We start from the raw sequence: 7,178 nt of genomic DNA on the forward strand, positions 1-7,178 counted from the left end.
ATATGGCAAGAAACTTCATTTTAGGGATGTCACAGACCCTCTTCCCCTGAAGCACCACAGACCCCTCCATCAGAGCTGGGAGAGGGCACTGATGTGTGGAAAGCAACATCCAGCTGCTGCAGATCACACATTTTGCCACATTGCCCAAGGCCTAGAAGCCCCTTGTACTTCTACATGACAGCCAGCAACCAGGGAAGCAACAGCAATCCCTTCTCTGGGATGTCCAGGGGTCATGTTCACCATATGAAAGGTCAGTTCTGCAGATCGCAACAGAAGACACAGTTTCAAAGACGCTTTCTGGTACAGAAAGACAGCATTTAGACGTCACCAGTGTTAATGCTTTTAATGTAGACACCTCACTTTTAGGGTATGTACTGCCTATTTACTGTGGCCTTGTAAACACAGCTGCTAAGATGCAGCTGAACAATGAGAGACCATTTCCAGCAGTGTCCTCCCACTGAAATGTGGGGGCTGAGCATGGCTCCCTTGGCACTCACTGCACCAAGATGCAGGGCACCAGCAACCTGCAGTGCTGCCGACCCCAATGTCCTCACAACTCAGGCCACAACTTTGGGCTATGAACACCTCCCCCAAATTGGTGACTGTTTCAGACACGCTTTCTTCACAACCAACACCACAAATACAGTGGGAACAAGCAGATTTGTGCATGTGGCACCAGCAGCTCATCAGCAGACTGGCACCCCAAAGCTGTGCTCTGGGTACCCATGGCTCCGTGGCTCCATTTCCTTTAGGGGAAATTGGGAAAGGAATTAACAGGGACTGAAATCAACTCCATTCACAAGGCAGATGTGTCAGCACATCCAACAGGCTGGCCAGGCAAGTCCATTTAGGGGGTGAAGCTCTCATGACCAAACGCTCACACTAGGATGTGGATGCATCCTCATCTGCTTCAGTATTCATTCCCAGGCATGTCTCTCCTTGCTACAGTTCAGTCTCCACTTCAGGCAGGGATGGCCCAGCTTGCTGCCCAGCGACCTATCCTGATTTCCCTGCCCACCCTCCTGCCTGCTCCTTCCACAATATGCATCAAGAGTCACACATTCAGTGCTAAAGTGAGAACAGGAGTTCCTTCCTCTCCTTTTGCTTTTCTCAGCAGACATTCCTTCACAGGCTGCATACCCGCGTGACCAGCTGTGCTCCACAGAACACCCTGCTACATTGTCCTGTCTCATCTATGAGCATGGATCATTTTTCCTGCAACAAGCAGCATGCTCTGGCAGGAGCTGTCTACTCCCACAGCTTGCAGGGGAGCAGCGAGCTGTCGAGCTAGCAGCAGCAGCTGTCAAAGCAGGGAGGTGGGCTCAGGCCCAGCCCAGCTGAACACAAAAGCAGCCAGATGGCTCAGTGGCCCTGCTGTCCACATCATTAAAGGGAATGAACACCAGACAGCAAGGCAGCAGGAACAAGCAGACAGTGTTGATGGCTGAGAAGCACCTGTATTTTTCAGACCTAAACTCAGGGAAACACAGTGTCCTCCAAAGCAGAGTCTCATGTCATGCTGAAGGTCATTCAGTGCAGTGCAAGTTATTTATTCCTTTTGTGCTCCTCAGAAAGTATCTTGTGCGATCACACTGTGCAATCACACCACCTCCACGTGTTTGTTCTGCCTTTGACAATTTTGGGGCTCACTTCTGATTTTGCATTTGTCAGAGGAGTGCACCTCAGGGGTGCACGGTTTTGTGAAAACAAACAGCATGTGGGGAAGTGACTCTGTGCTCCCAGTGCAGGAGGTGCTGCCGCCTTCAGCAGACATTTGAGAGTCTAGACCCCAGAGCAACTGCCTCAAGGTCCAGCAGTGGGAGAGGCTCTGGTGGGAGACTGCACATTCTTAGACACCAAGAATACACCATACCCAACTGTAAGAAACCTTCAAAAGGAGTCCCTAATCAGTGCAGGAACTGCCCATGTGTGCCAAAATATCTGCTGTGGCTCCTGTTGTCAATATGAGATGTGGGACAACCAGGAGATTGTTGACACTGAATAGAGCACCACCGAATTGGGTCCTGACAAGAAGGGGTATGTTTATAGCTTGAGAAATTATGTGCATGAACCATTCTCATACCCCAAAGAAGGAAAAATCTGGTTGCTGTGTAACCCAGCAGGCACTGTGGCTTAGTATGGTCCTTTACACAAGTCTGAGGTTGCTGCTGAGCTCTGTCCCACACTGATGCCTACTCCTCCCACTAGCCATGTGCACCCATTAGCAACTGCTTCCAGGACGTTTTCCTTGAACATCCTCTGAGGACTGGTAACATTCCTGCCTGCTGGCCTGGGCAGAGGCAGATGTGTTGTCCCTTGACACACTCCCAAGATGTGGGATCTGCTGCACCCTGTGCAGAAATGGGAGAGGCCTGGACTCTGGTCGGGGTGGCATGTGCAAGGGAGACCCTAGCCTCACCTCTCCTGCCTGCAAAACATGATGCTTACAGGTTGCTCTGCATGAAGAGCCACTCCTGGCGGGGATAGCCCACCCACTCCTGCACACTCACTCACACACAGGCAAGTTACCATTTTCTGGATTACAAAAATCACTCCTAGCTTTTGGCAACCCTGAACCTTACTCACAGACGGATCAGCCACCCTCCTGCAAAACACAGCTAAGTGGCACCTAATCTGTCATGCATTGTCAGACCATGCCCCACTCCCAACTGCATTGGAGGCATTGCTTGCAGAGTAAATTCAGAGCAAAGAACACCTGCCAGAAATGCATGGACTGCTCAAGATAAGAAAAGCCAACAGTAAAAGCGAAATTTCTGAGGGGCAGAGTCCCTCACCAGAACTCATTGACACCCTCTGCAGGCTGCACAGCAGCTGGGTGGTCCCTCTAGTCTGTGCCCACTCCTGCCTGCAGCATGGTGCTGGGGGTCCTGACAGCAGCCTGCCAGCAAGTGCCACTGACAGATTTGGTGCACCCCAGTGCACTGACCACGGCATCTCTTGAGGGTGCAGGGTCCAGAGCCACAGTCTGCCACTCTGGCATGGTGTTGGTCCAGAGAGCAGGGGTGGCCAATGGAGGCAGCCTCATGCTGGCCAGGCTGTGTGGGGCTCAGCCCTGGTTTCCTGCAGCAGCTCGCCCTGCTGAGCTGTGCAGCCACATCCCTCCTCAGCAAACTGCCACATCACGGTCACCGTGCCACCAAACCTGACCTCCTGAAAAATCTTATCAGGAGGCTGGTGCTGTAACACTACTTTGTGCAGCTCTGGCAAGCCTGCACATGGACTGATGCTACCACTTGGTCACCTGACTGGCACAAACCGTACCATGCCTTCTGCACCTCAGGCTCAGCACTGTGCTGCTCCCTGCCCTCCGCAGAGACATGGCTTCTTTGTCCCTCCTGTGCCACCATACTGAGATCTGGCTCAAGACAGCATCTAGCATGGCCCCAGGAACATCCACCCAGTGCTTCATAGGGACAGGAGCACCAAAAGACAAGGCCAAACCTTTCCTCTGACATCCGCCAGGCCAAAAAAAAGATTAGGGTTAAGTTCTTCCAGTCAGACACTGCAGCCTTCTACATCACATCCTCTGTGAGCCAAGAGACCTGCCCCACAGTGTTCTCCTGGGCTACACCAATTCTGCAACCCTGAAGAAATCCAGCTGTTGCTCGAAGGCACAGCCTCACCTTCCCCTGCTTCAGCTGTCCTGCCTTTCCTCCTGTGCTGGCAGCAGCCTCTGCACAGACTCTCTTGTGAGCCAGATCTGAAGACCAATCCCTCATAAAATTACTTCAAGAGGAAGAAAGCAGAACTCTTTTTTAGCTGGCTCAGCTCCCTGGTCTTGGTCTTTATGCAATGGCACAAAGCCGTGCCCAGAAAGGGAGCACCTGATCAGGGAGGGAGTGCCCCCTTCTCCTACCTCTGACCTGGCCATACACAAGACAAAGTGGCCAGGTAACCTTGGCCTCACTGCAATTACAGGGCCTGCTTCCCACATCTGCTGCCTTTTTGGCCTCTGCAGTACAAACAGGCCAATGTCCAATGCTCCTTTTTTTGAAACCTTGAACACCTTCTCCCATATTTTTCTCCACTTGCTCCATGTGTTGGAGGGTCCTCTTCCAACATAAATTTGCATTTTTTTTTTGTCCCAGGGATGCTCCCGGGCTGCCAGCTGAAAGCAAGGGAAGGGAGAGAATGCAGTGTCCAAATACACTCCTCACTCTCAGCAACACTGCTTCAAGTCTCAATGCTGTTCCATGCTGCCACTGCAAGCAGCCAGAGAAACACAGGAAGTGGAGCCAGGCAGTGCTGCCAGGACCCACCAGAGCAAGCAGAGCGGCCAGGGGGGATGCACTCTCAGGAGTTACACGGGTGAGCACTGACAGACCTTGGTCTCAGCCATGGCTCACCAGGGAGCCAAGCTACACAGCTGCCTCGACACCTCCACTGCTGCCCTAGAGAGCACCCAAGCTGAGCAGCAAGGCAGGACTGCTGGCATGCCTCTGAGCACGGAATTATTGCTGGATCTCAGAAGCGCTCTGGGAATTTTTGTAAATGAAGATACACTGATCCTACTTCCTCCAAAGAGGGAAACTGATGTTACACAATTACTATTTATACTGAAGTTTATAACTGACTATATGCTTAACTCCTCTTCCTATTTTGAATGTTAGAACATTCCACTGTCATCCTGCCAGCTAGGACCCAGGGCTCCTTACACCAGCTGTTCCTTACCTGACACAGACAACAGACACCGATTCAGGGAAAGGCAGCGCTGCGCCCTATGCTGCTCAGTTCATAGAGGACAAGTGTCTGATCTCTCCACTGTCAGTGAACAGGAACTTGGGAACAGTTAACTTGGGGCAAACAGAAGAAGGATTTACATAATTTTAAATGAACAGACAAAATACAAATGCAGCCATCTAGAAACACAGGACTGCACTGTCCGGATCCAGAGGTCACTGCAAGCTGCTCTTTTGTCCCACCATAGCCAAGGATCTGGCCAAGGAAGATTGGAAGGAGCCTGTCCAGCTGGAGCTGCCCAGGGCTGACAGTCATAAAGTAACACCTAAGGAGGACTTGTCTTCTCAGTTTAGCATCTTTGGATGAGTTTATTATTGACAGGGGCGGGACAAAACAAGACCGTTTCTTTCTCTTTACAGATCTTGGAAAGCCTTTTCTCTTTGTCCCACCTACCAGCAAGTACTTTCATTTCTGAAGATACTAAGAGTCTTTTTAAATGCATTATTTTATTAGGATTGGTTTACACAAAAGGTTTCAGTAAAAAAAGCTTTTTCTCACCACAGGCTGAAAGTCTTTGCCTGTGTCACCTTCTGGATTTCCCTAACCTCTTCATAAAGCTTGGCAATGAGCACAAATCCTTTCTGCTTCCCTTAAAGCCCTTGATTACACAACCTCACTGCCATTACTTGTAGCCTAACTCTGCAAAGCTCTTAAGGACAGAATTTAGACAAGCAGTGGTCTAAAAACAAGGTCTGAATCCTGCTTCACGCAGCAGAGCCTTCACCCTGAGCCCAAAGTGGACCCACTCCAAGGATGAGTTCCAGCCTTTCCTCTCCACTGCAAAAGCAACAGTTTCCTGCTAATGTGTTTCGTTTTCTTTGTATCATTTCAGATTTTAAATTAAGACTTCTGAAGACTCTTCAGTGGTTTATGAAAAAGAGCCTACTATGTCACAGCCTTCTCTCTGGGAAGGTGGGAAGGAAGTTGCTTGGGCCTCATCCTTTCAAGAAATAAACCTGCTCAGGAGCACTAAGCCAAAACAGTTTTAAAAACAAGAGACACTAAAAAATCAGGGATTTCAAAATCTTAATTATAATGAAGCTTTACTGAAAGCCCAAATCTGGGAGAGCAGGAAATTAATTTAAAAATAACGTACTTGAAATACTGCTCAGAACTCCTCTAAGTATATTTTTATTATACTAAATTCATAAAGAAAGCATAATACTGTTTTAGTCCTAATGCACTAAAAACATTTTTTTCAATCAAGTGACCAGTCTGTCAGGAATAAATTTTATCAAGTTTCAGACAAGAAGTAGGCAGCATCTCTGTACATCTTCAAGTGGGAACCTAAGGACAAAATCAGCTCTAGAGAAGCCCTGGCCAGAGCCACTTGCTCACCGTTAGAGCCTGGTGCTGTCCTTTCATCAAGCCAAGACAGGTCAGATGCACCTGACACCAGGCTATCTTGGGGCCACCTGACCCAAGCCCATCTCCCATGCTGCTGCTGCCACTGTGTGACTGCAGATGGTAATAGGAAATGTGAAAGTGCTGTTTCTGCATTACCATATCCTTTAAATCTTCCTTTAACAGCTCCTTTGATGTTCAGTAATGTAAACCTCTTCCTCTCTAAAACATAAACTTCTATGACATTCACACACACCTTGTAAAGTCTCTGCAATATTTTGAATAACCTGACAATGTACTGACCCTTTGGGGTAAACCCAGACCTTTTTTGCATGTTGATACAGCACTCGGCATAACAAGATCAAACTTAATCATAGTTACCAGTAAGTTTACTTACAGCCACACTGGCTGGTCCAGCCCTGCCCAGTTTCCAACACAACTTTCTCCATCCCCTCTTTTGTTCAGCACTGCATTTTCTTTGGGGTATCTCCTGGGGTTCCCCTCTGGAACCAAAACTTAGAGAAATCATCCACAACATGATTTCATGCTGCTCTTGACTTGCTCTCAGAGCAGCCTAAACTCCCTCTCATCCCAGTATGTCCATCTGCAGAGCCTCTAGAGCCACTATGGGAATATGCTCTGTGCTTGTCACACACCTGCATCCTCCTGCCAAGAGTGATGGGCATCATCCAGACCTCTCCTCTGCCTCTCCCTCACTCCACCGCTCCTCTCTGGAGAGGTGGACATGAGCCAACTGTTTTGCCAATAGATGGGCGATAGAGAGGACACAAGACACCAACAGAGGGAATGGTCTTACTTTACTAACAAACTTAAGGCAACACAGAAACAAGATAATGCATTTCATATGGCAATAAGCTTAGCATGTGCACCATTTTGACAACAAACTAAGCAAGGTAATGCTTCATTACTATACAAGCAAAGAATAGTGATTAAGAAAGATACGTCACCAGTTACCCCGCCAATACATTACCAACATCCAGACCGCTTAATTCGCTGGGGAGCCCCGAGTCACAGCGAAGGGTTGGAGAACCACTCCTGGTAACTGGGAAATC

The sequence above is a fragment of the Neopelma chrysocephalum genome, unplaced genomic scaffold (genome assembly GCF_003984885.1).
Source record: "Neopelma chrysocephalum unplaced genomic scaffold, ASM398488v2 Primary Assembly neopelma1_226, whole genome shotgun sequence".
NCBI lineage: Eukaryota > Metazoa > Chordata > Aves > Passeriformes > Pipridae > Neopelma > Neopelma chrysocephalum.